We start from the raw sequence: 15,092 nt of genomic DNA, 5'->3' as shown, positions 1-15,092 counted from the left end.
CTACCACACCTAAAAATAGTCACTGAAACTCTAGGAGCACAGATTACCTAATAGGACTTCCTGATTTTTGCTTGGTTCAGCATGTCTGTGAGAATAGTTTGTGTTGCTCTATCACAATGCTTCTCCTTCTTGGCCCAACAGAATTAGGAAGTAAAGAAGTGTGTGAAATGGCCAAAAGTAGTATCAAACCCACAACTCCTCCTGTTAAAAACATGTCTATGCATTTTAAATATTTATTTAAGCTTCCTGAGGCCACTATCAGGTGGACTCAGCATGCCTCAGTATCAGGTAAGCAACAGTTGTTGTTGTTCAGTCGTTAAGTCGTGTCCGTAGCGCGCCAGGCCTTCCTGTCCTCCGCTCTCTCCCGGAGTGTGCTCAAGTTCATATTCATTGCATTGGTGATGCTATCTAGCCATCTCATCCTCTGCCGTCCCCTTCTCCTTTTGCCTTCAATCTTTCTTTCCCAGCATCAGGGTCTTTTCCAGGGAGTTTTCTCTTCGCATTAGGTGGCCAAAATATTTGAGCTTCAGCTTCAGTCTCTGTCCTTCCAATGAGCAGTCAGGGTTGATTTCCTTTAGGATGGACTGATCTGACCTCCTTGCAGTCCAGGGGACTCATAAGAGCCTTCTCCAGCACCACAGTTCAAAAGCATTCCAGATGCCATATCTTACCTACCCAACATCATGGTTTTGGGCCTTCTGAACAACAGTGTCATAATGTTCTAGGGATATTGTTGCTGTAACCATGTGTGCTAAAGCTCAAGTGAAGATTGCTGGCTGCCTCAGTGATCCCAGTAGGGATGTCAGATTCAAAATAGAGCAGGGGTCCTGCTAGTGACATAGAAGGAACAGTTGTGGCAGCCACAGTAGCTTCTTCTCCTTAATGCAATGTTGGCCCCAACAACATTCTCCTTTTTATGGATAAAATGTATGCAGACTACAGTGTTGGGTGCCTTGTTACCTTGAGGTTACCTTGATGTGGAGAAAGAGGAAGTGTTAGTTCCACTTCCTGTTGTTTTATGGTTGGGATAATTATTGAAAAGGGGCTTGCATGGGAGAGATGTGCAAGCACCAGATGTGACATCAGCTTGCATATCAACCCAGAACCAGATTGGACACTGCACATTGGATCCCTTATATCAAAACTTGGGGTGAGGGGGGCTGCTAGCCTTCTTGCCCCAGAAATATAGGTTTGAGATAAGGGCTTGCTTGACTACAGCCTGATCTTTTCAAAAACAGCTTCAAGAGAAACACAGACTAGTGCCTAAATGCCCTGTGGGTTAGATCCAATGCCATGCTAATGCAATGGGATCCCCCCATTTTCCTCCAGTGTTCAGACCTATAGACCCCCCCCCCAAAAAAAAAAACCCTTCTCTGGAGAGTTTCCCAGCCCTCCAGAACAAATTTTGAGGGTGTACAGGGGACTTGGTGGGAGGAGAGGAAATCACCTCCACGCAGTTCCACTGACAGAAGCAGTTCTGTCAGCAGAATGACAGCATTGGATCCAACCCTATGTTTCCTCTTTTCCAGAGGACAGCACTGACTAATAACTAGTGATGCCGCCAAATTTTGTAATTATTTGGGTCATTGGTTGAAACTCATCTGTTTTTAATGCTTTCCTTTGTAGCAAGCCTGGATTGATGTGTTATGAATTTGCTATTAAACCCAGAATTGGTTGCATGCTTCAGAGCATGCTCAGGAAAGTAGTAGAAAGATTGCCCCACCTAATTTTCAGTTGTCCTACCATCTAGACCCCCCCATGTACTTGAATCAGTCTCTTTAGCTGCTTCCCTTGTTGTTGCCACAGCTCTGACTTTACAAGGAGGAGGAGGTGGGGTCTGCCTTTATGCTGGTGACTGGTGACAGCAAGTAAAGATCACATGACATCATCATGCACTCAGGCCATGATGAAAACAACCAGTCAGAAAAGGGGCATAACATGGTGATGCATGACATCATGCCGCACTACCTGATTCCAAACCACAGCTCCCAAGAGCACCTTGATAGTGCATGTGCAAAAACTCATGTAAACAAAATGAGAATGTGTACTAAAAGAGAACTCTCATCTGCACGCACTTGTACAAATTTGTTACTTTCCAAGAAAATAACGAATTCAGTTGGGGCAGGTTTACCCATCAGTACCAACAGCACCCTTCTGTCTCGCACCTGAGACCCAAGGGCAGCCCACCTGATGACAGCATTTAAAATGTAAAAGAAAGCAGAGAGCCCTGAAATCCTGAAATATTCCCTTGTTTCCTTGATTTCTGTCTTTTACACACACACACACACACACACACACACACTCCTGCTTACTCCACTCCTGCATTTCCTTGTGCTTATCTACATAATCCTGTTCCCTTTTTGCTGTTATAATTACTGCTTGAGTAACACCAATCAAGCTTGGATGGATATAAAAATATCTATCTTCACATCTACCACTACTTTCTATCTTTTTCTTTTGTGGTTTTATCTGATATAGCTTCTCCTAAGTTGTAGGATAAGCTGTATCAGATAAATACAGCTTCTCAGATAAATATACCTTCCATTCATTTATTAATTGTCTTTGGAGGAAATGCAGTCACTGTGCATTTCCCCTTTTGTGGTCTCACTTAAATCTTACAAACTCGCTAGGCTATGGTTTCCGTTGCTTTAAATGCTCTCTCCTCTTTAGATCTCATTGCTTGATTTATTATTGATTCCACTTACAGCCCACTTCTGGCAACAAACGATTCCTTCTGAAAGACTTTAAGGTGTTCCATTTTTATGGCTTGTGCACTTGAAATCCCTGATTACCCTCATTTGTTTCCTTGCACCTTATTATTATGGTGGCATATTGTCCTGCTTTTTGTTTGACTCATATTTCTGCTACAGCATATTCCTAATATCAGCTCACTCTTTAAAGACAAATTTAATCAGAAAAGAGCTAGAGGTGCAAAAAGGAGAATCAAAATCCAGAACGCTGTTGGCTCAAAGTTTACTATATGTTAGAAACTTGCAGGCTGGGCAAGAGACTCTATAGAAGGTACATGTGCAGTATTTTCTAGGTCTCCTTATTTGAAAGTCTCCCCCTATATTCCCCATTATGGATGTTGTTGGATTTAGGTATTTCAGAGAAAATTCTACATCATTCATTCATGTATTACTTTTCTATACCGACCAATAGCCAAAGCTCTCTGGGCAGTTCATAAAAATTAACCCCCCCCAATAGTACAGCACCACAAAACATAACGTAAAACCTTTAACATACAGAAATTTAAAACAGTTTGAAACAATTAACATAAACTACCAGGACCCGATAAAAAAACTAATGTTAAAAAGCTCCATCATATACCTGGGAGTAGAGGAATGTATTATCCTGGTGCTGAAAAGATGGCAATGCTGGTGCCAGGTGGAGTTCACTGGAGACAGCATTCCACAGTCAGGGGGCTACAGTAAGAAGGTCCTCCCCCTTGTTGCCAGCCTCCAAACCGCCTTCAGAGGAGGAACTCAGAGGAGGGCCTCAGATGTTTATCGTAGTGTACAGGTAGGTTCACTCCATCAGGTAGGTGGTCCATCAGATATTGTGTGGTCCTGAGCTGTATAAAGCTTTATAAATTGAAACTAACATCTTGAACTGGGCTTGGAAACATATAGGCAGCCAGCATGTGGCCAGAATCACTTCTTCTGGTCCCAACTATCAATCTGCCCACTGTATTTTTTCACAAGTTGCAGCTAGGGATGGGAGAGAATTTACAGCTGCATTTAGGCTAATCTACCAGCTTTATGGCCACAAATGGCATCCACTACGCCATTTGCATCTGGAGACTCACTTACCCTACCCCAGCGATACGGCATGGCAATGGCGGCCGGCTGTATTGCCAGTGGAGCGGAGCTGGCGACTGGCTCCACAGGATTGCCACAGAGTGGAGCTGGCCCGGATGGATTCCGGGGGGAGGGATGGATTGCCTCCCCCCCCCGCAGTCCCTCCCACCGGACCCAGAGGTAAGGGATTAGCACATCCCTAGTTGCAACTTCTGAATCATCTTCAAAGGCAGCCACACATAGAGCACATTGCGATAATTTCACTTGGAGGTTACCAGAGCAATGCTCTACATCTAAAACAGGTTCCCTAGTAGAGAACATTAAAAATTAAATATATAAATACAAAGGAATAAAAATATTTAATATCAAGTTATAGCAAGACTTTTGGTCCAAGAGGTTATTCCAGGCCCCAACCTCAGATCTAGGCTAAGGGATCCTTCACATGGAGCTTTTATCCTGCTGTTGAGAGTGCTTACTCACAGAAGTTTGCAGGCCCGTTAGATGATGTTGTGAACCTCCAGGGCATCTCCTGCACTAAATGACTTTTATTCCATTTTTAAATATATCGAAGATAATAAGCTATCAAGTTACCCTGCTTGTGTTCCGCTTGAGTTCCCTCCATGAAAAAGGAAAAGTCGCAAGAAGAGGAGCGAGATCAATGAAACATATGGAAGACTCAGATAAGGGGGAGAAGGAGGGGGAAAGGGGAGGGGGAAAGGAAGCATGTATAAAGGGAGTCTGTTGTAGGGATGTCAGAGAATTCCGCCACAGACACCAGTAAGGCCGGATTCTTTAGAATCCAGCCCCCCGTAATCCGTGGTGGAACGGCCTCTCCCCCCACCCCATGGAATCCCCCAAGGATGGAGCTTATCTGGCGGCGGATGCAGCGGCAGCGGTGGCTCCGGCAGTGGCTCCAGCAGCGGATGCAGCGGTGGAGGCTCTGGCTGGTCTCCTGGCCGGCTGCTGCAGCTGCAAATGGCGGCCGTCGTAGTGGCCGCCATTTGCGTGCTTGCAGTCAGCCGTGATAGGCTACGTAAGTATTTATGTAGCCTATCACAGCAAAAAGCAGGGATGCAAATGGCGGCTGCTACGCATTTGCACCCCTGCTCTTTGCCGTGATAAGCTATGTAAGTATTTATGTAGCCTATCATGGTAAAGGCAGCCACACAAATGGCGGCCGCTATTCTTTGCTGTGATAGGCTACGTAAATACTTACGTAGCCTATCACGGCTGACTGCAAGCACGCAAATGGCGGCTGCTACGACGGCCGCCATTTGTGGCCGCAGCAGCCCGGCTGCGGCTGGAACTCTGGCTGCGGCCAGCCCTGGCCGGCGGCTCTGCAGAGCTGCTGCGGAGCGGAGCCAGCCAGGGAGGATTCCGGGGGGAGGGACGGAGTGCCTCCCCCCCACTGCAGATTGCCTGGCACGGAGCAAGGTAAGTGTTTCGTACATACCTAGTCTGTTGTGATCCTGCATTAAAATGGAAGCAGAAAGCCTCCTTTTAAATGTGGGATTTTAGGCTGGTGTTGTCAGGAGCGCCCTAGCTGTCTCTTGCAGTCCCCACCAATAGCCAACTCAGGACTCAGATGACAAGGAATTCTTTCCAAGACTTTATTCCTTCATTACTTTATGACTCTTTCAGAATACTAATCGCTAGCGCCAAAGCAAGGAACAGCACTGGGGAAAGATAGCAGAGTAGCCTAAGCTCCAGGTAAGGCAGTTGGTCCCCGTTTGAAGGAGAATCACAGGAAGACCCTGAACTTATGGGCTAGGGAGAGATCCTCCCTCTTTCCCTTGGGTCCTCAGGACGTGACCTTTGTTTGCACGCCAAATGAACGCTACGCCTCCTCTCCACGCCCTCCATCTGTCGTCGCTCCCTGCATCTGCGCCGAGCGTCCAGCAAGCCCCCCTCCAGCACTCTCTCACTGCCAGGGTCACTCTCTATCCCAGGGATGCTGGCAGGAGGAATCTCTGCCAGCTGTTGTGCCTGTGAGGGATGAGCTGGCTCCTCTCCCACGGATTGCTGTTCCTCCTCAGAATCAGAACTGCTCTGGGGCCCTATTGGCTCAGTTTCCACCCTGACAGGTGTACGGATGCTCTAGATCTACTCTAGTGATGTTTATCGATATTGAAGTGCACTGATAACTGTTGGGGCACATTACACATTCCGTATATTGCTTTTCTAACGTCGTTTCCTGCTTTTTATTCCATATTATCCAAAATACCACAACAGATGTCATTGTGTGTGCTATGAGGTATAAATGTGCAAGAGGGATATAGCATCACCATGATGGGATCATATTGATATGACATGTAGATCTGGAGGCTCCTGGTTATTCCCACCACCCCTTTTGGGGTGTGGGGATTGCACCAGAGACTTCCCTTGTGTCTTCTTTAGGTTAGGAATTGACTGGTGACACATCAAGCAGAAATAATGCCTGGAAAAATTTAGGATGTAATTCAGGGCTGGGTTTGGCTGACTAGAGCATGGTGTGCATGAATTTCTACATGAATACCTCATCTGTCTCTCATAGAGTAAATTAACATGTAGGTGTCGGGGGGTGCTGTTTATTGTTGTCAATGTTTATTTTTAATATTTCCAATAAGTCATGCCCTTCTCTTGTTATTTCCCAGGTATCAGGTGTCCTACATTCTGGAATTATTCACCACCTCACATCAGTTGCCCCAGCAGAGCAACCCTCCAGCAAATTGTTTGCGATTTGTCACCCTGTGTGTTTTGAACTTCCCTGAACACCCAGATCAGGTGGAATGAAGCTGCTTCTTTACAAATCCCCTGATGTGGGTGCTTCTTTACAAATTTACCAGGGAAGCGGGGGGGGGGGGGAGGCACACCCAGGAAATGTAGGTAATGAGTAACTGTAACGTTTCAGGTGAGTTGAACTTGCACTTCTTAGATAGCAAAGGCCTTGGCTTGTTTGTATGAACAACCTTAGCGTTGTGTAGGATTTGTAGCACCAGTAAGATATCTTCCCATTTGTGGATTTGCTATCCACACAATGCATGAGACTTATTCAGCCATTCCTGACATGTGAGGAGGAGAAGTGCACTAGCTCTGCCCCTCTGTTGTGTTTGCACCCTGTACATGTGGAAGGTGATGTTGTGAAGAGGAGAGCATCCTGTATGCATGGGAGTTCTCCATGCTGCAAAATCATCTTTCCAGATGGAGTGGAGAGTCCCCACAGACAGAGGAGGCCCTCCTCTTTCCCTCCACATGTAGAGGGTGACAAATGTGATGATGGAAGGGGTAGGGTTGGCACACTCACCCTCCTCATAGAATCATAGAATAGTAGGGTTGGAAGGGGCCTATAAGACCATCGAGTCCAACCCCCTGCTCAATGCAGGAATCCAAGTCAGAGCATCCCTGACAGATGGCTGCCCAGCCTCGCCTTGAACACCTCCAGTGTGGGAGAGCCCACCACCTCCCTAGGTCATTGGTTCCATTGTTGTATTGCTCTAACAGTCAAGAAGTTTTTCCTGATGTCCAGCTGGAATCTGGCTTCCTGAGTTCCTGTAACTTCTTGAGCCCATTATTCCATGTCCTGTTGTCTGGGATGATTGAGAAGAGATCCTGGTCTTCCATGTGTTTGATATACAGAGATCAGGAATGAATGGTTCCATATGTTTTGTCCAGAAAGGCAGACTGCAGAAGTTATGTGTGATTTGCAGTGGTGTAGTCATACATTCTGAAGTGCATGAGCTCTATATCTGTATCTATATCTCCACACCAAAGAGCCCGAGTACATAGCATAATACCCTCTTTATTAGGATCAGCATGACTGCAAGTCCTACACATAGTTACATGGGTGTAAGCTCCATCAGTGGAGGTGTTTCACCCTTTGGATGGCTCCTTTAGAGTTCTGACTGAAACCCGGAGTGGACTCACTGTCCCACTGACATGGGAATCACCAGCCTCCACTGAGCTCCATTGAACTCTTCTGACAGCATAGGTTCAACTTATGACTGAGCTAAGTCCCATTGATTTCAATGGGCCAACCCTAAATATAACTAAGTTGGGATCCAACCCACTGAGCTTTAACAACAGCTGGCTTTTAATTAGAAATGCAAGCAATATAGAAGGATTGCCATTTACACTGCCAGAGTAAAGTAGGAACTCCATCAAAGTCAAGGAAAGAAGTATCCAGCCTTTGCTTGATTCTTTTCCTCATTCTCTGACTTCCTATACGCTAATCTGTCACAAGCAATAGTAAACTGTGAAAGCCTCTTTATCACTATATTCACTTACCTAAGCATGGAGGGTCTATCAATTACCTTGGCACTCAGGCAGACAATATCACTGCTCCTACTCTAAAAAAGGTTTTGGGGTTGTATGTTGTACTCCCTATGTCCCCCCTCCACCATGCCACCAGCGGCTTGTAGATCTCAGGTGTGTCCAATGTGTGCATGAGAGATCCTCCCTAACCCAAACTCCTATACCCATTAATTAATTAATAAATAATTTGGAGGACAGAACGAGTTCTTTGTAGTCTGCTCTTTAAACCTTGGTTTACCTTCAAAGCTACTGGCCATGACAGTATGTGGTTCTAGGATACTGTTTAGGCAATTTTTCAGTGCAGCCAGGGGTGCCCTATTACTGCAGAAGCAAATGGCAGGATTTTCTCTTTCTGTACTGCCTTGATATATTTGGACCTGATGATCAGGGTTGTCTCAGGAGAGTTTGCAATTGTACCATGCATGATCTGAAAAGTGCAAATCCAAGGTACCTTGGGGTGCCACAAATGATGCTAGGTCGCTACCCTCTGAATGTGTGGTGTTGCACATGCACTGCAGAAAATATTCTCAGCCACCGCATGGAACTGTCTGGGTTCTTTGTGTAGTCACATAGGGATTAAATTAAATTAAATTAAATATTTGAAAGGTACAAGAGCACCATAGCAGTTTTTTTCCCCTAGCTCAATTTTGTTTTCTTAATAGTCCTGTATCATCATCCACAAACAGTCAGAAAGGGAGAAATGCTCCTCTGGCAAACCAGTAGGCTTCTGTAAACCACATCCTAGGGAAAAAAAAAAGAATGAGAGATTGCATGTCTGATGTGCCAAGTTCAGGAAACAAAGAAGGCCAAATTTGTCAAGTCGCTGTAACTGGGGTGTAGCTCACCTCGTATGAATACAAATAGGACATACAACTAGCTGAGATTCTGACCCTTAAAGACCCTGCTGGAATTGCATAGTCTTGATTCAGGAACACGCACACAGTGTAGATGTGCAGAAAAAGCGCCAGGACATAATTTAACCTTATGGCCCACAATATATTTTCTGCCTGTCCGTCTGTCCATCATTGCATTTATATCATATTCTCAAAGGTGCCAAAGAGCAACTTCTTTGTTTGAGTCCAACGCACTTCAGAGAAAAAAGCTCCTTCGTCATGGGCAATCTACAGAAAAGAACAATTATGCAATGACCTCAGTGAATAACTTTGCATGAAAGTTTCAGTGAATAAAACATTGTAAATATTATAAGAGAATAAAAACATCATTAAAAAAGCCCAGTAGAAGTACAAATCTGCAGTCTTACCTTTAACCATGTCAATAAACGTTTGTGTAGGAATATCAATAAATATTGGTATTAATTAGTAGATATTCCAGGGTATGCCCTTAGGCCTTTAATCACTTTTAAATTTACAAAATACTTAAAGGATTGGCTTGTCTATAGTAATAGTTGTCTCAGACCATCACCCCAACAATCAATTTTGATGGGCGCAGCCTTGCCTAAGGGGCATCATCCCAAAAGCTTTATGTTGCCAAAATGAAGACTCCTTAAAAATGTATAAATGAAAACCTGAGTAACATTAGCAATAACAGAATAGGTGCTCCTTTAGTGAGTAATTTTCAGGAAAATGCACACATACAACTCAAGACCTTGCCTTCTGAATTATTGAAAAGCTGCACATGCCCAATAAAAGATTTTTGCTCTAGAGGGAGATATTCTGGATATTCCAGCTCAAGGGTTTGTCACCTCTTGGGCTAAATGAAGATGTAGATTACTTACCCCTGTTGTAAATAAGTTCCGGGGGAATACAGATGTAATGTGGAACAGGTCTACACAATTCAGAGATTTGTAAGGTGATTTCTGTTATACGTATCGTCGTATGCACAAGTTGCCATTTATGAGGAAAGGTTTCATCGTATACTCATAAGCGAAGTGCAACTTGTGAGTTCCTAACAATGTACAGCCTCCTCTCTCTCATTAACACACATTGTTTAAGTGTCACCTGAAGCTCATTGGCAGCAATATAAGGACTACTTTCCTGCAACTGACTGTTAGCGTATGAAGGACAGCCATCACCTTTGTAAGCTGCCTTAGCTTGTCAGCATTTGCATTGTATAAGGTATCCATTTTAACAGATGGGGAGAGCGAACATCCCAGGATGGCTCTGATTCCCCCCGCCGAGGTTGGAGACAGTGCTCCAACCTCAGAAGGAGAGTCGGAGATCCACCCCCGTAACCTCCTTGCAGCTGGCATGGAGAGAACCACATGGCTGTCTCTCCATGGTTGGAAAATTGACTCTGGAGAGAGGGAAAAGGGGGCATTCCAGTGGGTAGGGAGGGGAGGAGATGGGAGAGGCCAGGATACAATTTCAGCTGAGCCTCCTCCAGCCTCCTTCCTTCCCCCTCCAAAGAGCCCTTGCTAGACAAGCTGAGGTTTATGAAGATCTGAAGTGAAGAGGGATGGCACAGCTTCAAAAGGAGGCATCCCATCAATCAGCTGACCCACCAATGCCCATGAGCTCCTCCCTGGAGATTGTTACTGGTATAACTCACTGTTATTGGTAAGCTTAGGAAGGAGAGAACATTCCCCTGGAAATGGAAATAGTCACTATTCATAGAGGGTTGGACTGTGGTCGGTGAGCAAAACATTTGTCAATATTTCAAAATTAAGATTTTTTTTTAATGATCTCAAAAGTTTGGATTTTTTCATTTTGACCTCAACACTGAAGTGCTTTAAATCTGTTGGTAATCTCTTGATCAGGAGGGTGTCATCACCTATCATGGTGGGGCAAAAGCCAGCAGTTACAAGAGCGGATGTTGGCCTCACTTTTTTCTTATTACTGTTGTGTTGTTGGTCTGGTGCTATAAAGAGAATAATTACCACCATCTCCATCATCATCTCCATCATCATCACTGTGGCCCTCTCTAAAGAAAAGGACATCTGCCCAGGCAGGTGACCCTGGCCTGGGCCCTGAATAGGGATGTGTGAATAGGGATGTCACAGGCATCTGGCTGGAGCTTGAAGCCCAGCGAGAAATCCCCAGCTTGGCCCCCCATATACCAGTCTGCGAATCCCCATGCTTGCCTGATTTGGTGTGTGCTGAATCGGGCAAGTGCGGTGATCTTCAGCCTCTCACCTAGCCTCAAAATGGCAGCTTGGCCTTTTTCATAAGAAGGGCCAATTATACCTGTAATCTTGTATAAATTGCCACTTTATGGCTGCCATTTGCATAAAATCAGTCTTGATGAAAAAGGCCAAGCCACCATTTTTATGCAAAATGGCAGCTCGGTGAGAGTGGCGAGCAGGGGCAGGCAGCTGGTAGGGGTCCAGTGAGCAGTGCGTGACCCGAACCGCAGTGAGTTTGCCCATCCCCACTTTGAAGCTTGTTCTTTCTCATGTCCGTGAGTGTAAGATATGGGTTTTTTAAAAAGGAAAAAAAAGATATGGGATTTTAAAAAGGCAAAAAAAAAAAAAAAAGGAAGGCAAATGGTGGCCACTACGCCATTTGCATTCCTTGTTTTTTTTTTTTGCCATAATAGCATATGTAAATATTTATGTAGGCTAAAATGGCAAAAAAAAAGAGAACGCAAATGGTGGCCGCCATAGCTGCCGCCATTTGCGTTCCCTTAGTTTTGCTGTGATAGGCTATGTAAATACTTACGTAGTCTATCATGGCTTCCACAGGGATGCAAATGGTGTCCCTGCATTAGCCGTGATAGGCTACGTAAGTATTTATGTAGCCTATCACGGCTACATGGAGGAAGCGAATGGCGGCTGCAGCCATTCGCAAGTCAGCGCAAACGGCAGCAGGTAGGTGCTCCGTTCTGGGCCCATTTCATGGGGTGGGGGGGCTTTGTTCCACCATGGATTTTGGGGGGCCGAATGCACTGGCATTCGGCCTCACCGAGATCCATGGTGGAATTCTCTGAAATCCCTAACATTTTCTGAACCCATTTTTTGTTTGTTCCGTGAATTGCATCACAAGCTGGGATATGTACGGACTTCAAGCGCTGTTAGTGTTCTGGTCTGTGTTCAGGTCCGAGAAGTGCAAACTGGGTAAATTCTGGTAAAAAATGAATGGAAACATATTTCTCATACATCCCTTGCCCCCAAATATTTATTATTTGATATTTATTCATTACATTTCTACCAAATGGTGCGCAAGGCAGCTCAGGGGCATCTGGGATAATGATGATGGCTGCTGCAGCCACCAGGACATTAAAACATGACCATGCACAGCTTTCAACACCACCAGTGTGGGGGCTGATGGCTCCTATTTCAGTGGGGCAGTGAATCCGCTCTGGGTTTTATTTATTAAATTTTCATTTATTAAATTTATTAATCACCCATCTGGCTGGTCACCCAGCTGCTCTGGGCAATGTACAAAGTATATAATAAAACAGTTTAAAACAATAAGGGTTTCAGTCAGAACTAGTCAGTACTCTAAAGGAGCTATCCAAAGTGCAGAAGCTTATCCTCAAAATGGGTTCAGCACCTTGGATAGCTCCTTTAGAGTTTTGACTGGTTCTGATTGAAACCCAGAGCAGATTCACCGCCCCACTGAAATAGGAGCCACCAGCCTCCACTGAACACCATCGCCCACTCCTGCCACCCACTGCTGCCCATCCCTGGGTATTTTGCGGGGGACACCTTGCCCAGCCCCACTTTCAAGCCTGGGGTTGGCCCTGTTCTTGATAATCAATCAACTGATAATTGATAATCAATTTTTTTATCAATCAAAATTGATAATCAATTTTTTTGCTGGTTGGACATATTTTCAATGGTAGTCAAAGCCAATTCTTTAGTGTTTCAGACTGAAGCCTATCACTCACTCTGCAGCCTGTGATTGCCTCATTGGATATGATAGAAGTCAAATCATGGGTTAGATAACCTACACAATCAAAGGCGATATCTCTGAGCTCCAGCCCCTCCAGCAATTGGCTAACATTCAAAATCCCTCAAAATTCAAGCTGCTGCGAAACCAGCCCCAATGTTGGGCAAAGCCCTGCCCCCTCATTGGAGAATACCTGCAGGTGTTCAAAATTCAAGGCTGTGCATGTGTAACATTCCGCAAAGTACACACATCGCTTTTGCAGGAGATAATTTGTACCCTCCCCAAATTCACAGGAAAAGTTGTGGGAGGTAGACACATGGAGATTGCTTTAAATTGCACATAAATTATTTTCACAGCTTCTTTCAGTTAACCCGCCACCCCATACTTGCAAAAACAGGTGTAAGGGCTTAAGGGGCAATTAAATATTTTTGTCGAACAGACATCAGCCAACCTCGGCTCTTCACATACATGACAAGTGCATGCCAGAAACACACCCACTCCATTTATGTAAGCACAAGGTTCTCTTAATGATACGATCACTCAATTGTTGTCTCCAGTAGCTTAATTAAAATGAATGAGGGAACATGCTGAAGCAGTGCCTGGTGGACAATATCCTTATGATATAAATGCAGCCATCAGACTGCTTGATGCAGAGGAATTATATTACAATCAAAGCAGCAAGTAAATGGTCTATGCAGCTTCCAGACCTTTACGAAATACTGTTCCAAAAGTAATTGTTGTTGTTCAGTTGTTCAGTCATGTCCGACTCTTCGTGACCCCATGGACCATAGCACGCCAGGCCTTCCTGTCCTGCGCTCTCTCCCAGAGTGTGCTCAAGTCCATATTCATTGCATCGGTGATGCTATCTAGCCATCTCATCCTCTGCCGTCCCCTTCTCCTTTTGCCTTCAGTCTTTCCCAGCATCAGGGTCTTTTCCAGTGACTTTTCTCTTCGCATTAGGTGGCCAAAATATTTGAGCTTCAGCTTCAGTATCTGTCCTTCCAATGAGCAGTCAGGGTTGATTTCCTTTAGGATGGACTGATTTGACCTCCTTGCAGTCCAGGGGACTCGTAAAAGTCTTCTCCAGCACCACAGTTCGAAAGCATCGATTCTTCAGTGCTCAGCCTTCCTTATAGTCCAGCTCTCACAGCCATACATTACTACTGGGAAAACCATAGCTTTGATTATACGGACCTTTGTCGGCAAGGTGATATCTCTGCTTCTTACTGTGCTGTCTAGGTGTGCCATAGCTTTCCTCCCCAGGAGCAAGCATCTTTTAATTTCATGGCTACAGTCACCATCTGCGGTGATCTTGGAGCCCAAGAAAATAAAATCTGTCACTGCTTCCATTTCTTCCCCTTCTATATGCCAGGAAGTGATGGGGCCAGATGCCATGATCTTAGTTTTTTTAATGTTGAGTTTCAAACCAGCTTTTGCACTCTCCTCTTTCACCCTCAACAAGAGGCTCTTTAGATCCTCTTCGCTTTCTGCCATTAGGGTGGTATCATCTGCGTATCTGAGGTTGTTGATAATTCTCCTGGCAATCTTAATTCCGACCTGTGATTCAGATAAAGCCTTTAATGAGAAAATGCTTTTTGGATACAAAAAACTTGTAAAAATGCTTCCAAAGAAGGCAGATTTACACAAAATCTGAGGTAATAATAAGAATATTCAGACTTTATACTCATGGATCTCCTCCCCCCCCATTTAAACTTGGCTCGTTTACTCAGAGGTAACTCTCACTGAGTTCAATGGACTTTATGCATAATATAGTGTGCAGAGGATTCTATCCCTAACCAGTTATATTGTAAACAAGGGCCCAAGAATAAAGAATTTGAATTGTGCAAAGTTAAAAGCTTATTCAAAGTTAGATGTAACTGTGATATAATTGTGAGCAATCATATATTGATCACAATTAGGGTTGTCACAGAATTCCGGGAAGGGAGTGGAGTGAGTCCAGTGAACATCCTCCCACTCAGGCCGCCAGATGCCAGTCTGCGGATCTCTGTGCTTGCTTGTCTCGGAACCCGCTGAGTCGGGCTAGCTTGGGGATCCCTGCTTACCCATGAGTTGCCATCTTGTGGAAAACCTCAGGTAAGGTTTTTATGTAAATGGCCATTTTGCCCCAAATGGCTGCCATAAATACCCCCATTTATGAAAAATTGCAGGCAGAAATGATCTAATTAGAAGATTTACGCTTGCAATTTTGTGT

The sequence above is a fragment of the Heloderma suspectum genome, chromosome 4 (genome assembly GCF_057233095.1).
Source record: "Heloderma suspectum isolate Gila_16-S chromosome 4, 16-S_ref, whole genome shotgun sequence".
In the NCBI taxonomy this organism is placed as follows: Eukaryota; Metazoa; Chordata; class Lepidosauria; order Squamata; family Helodermatidae; genus Heloderma; species Heloderma suspectum.
Note: the sequence above shows the minus strand (reverse complement) of the source record.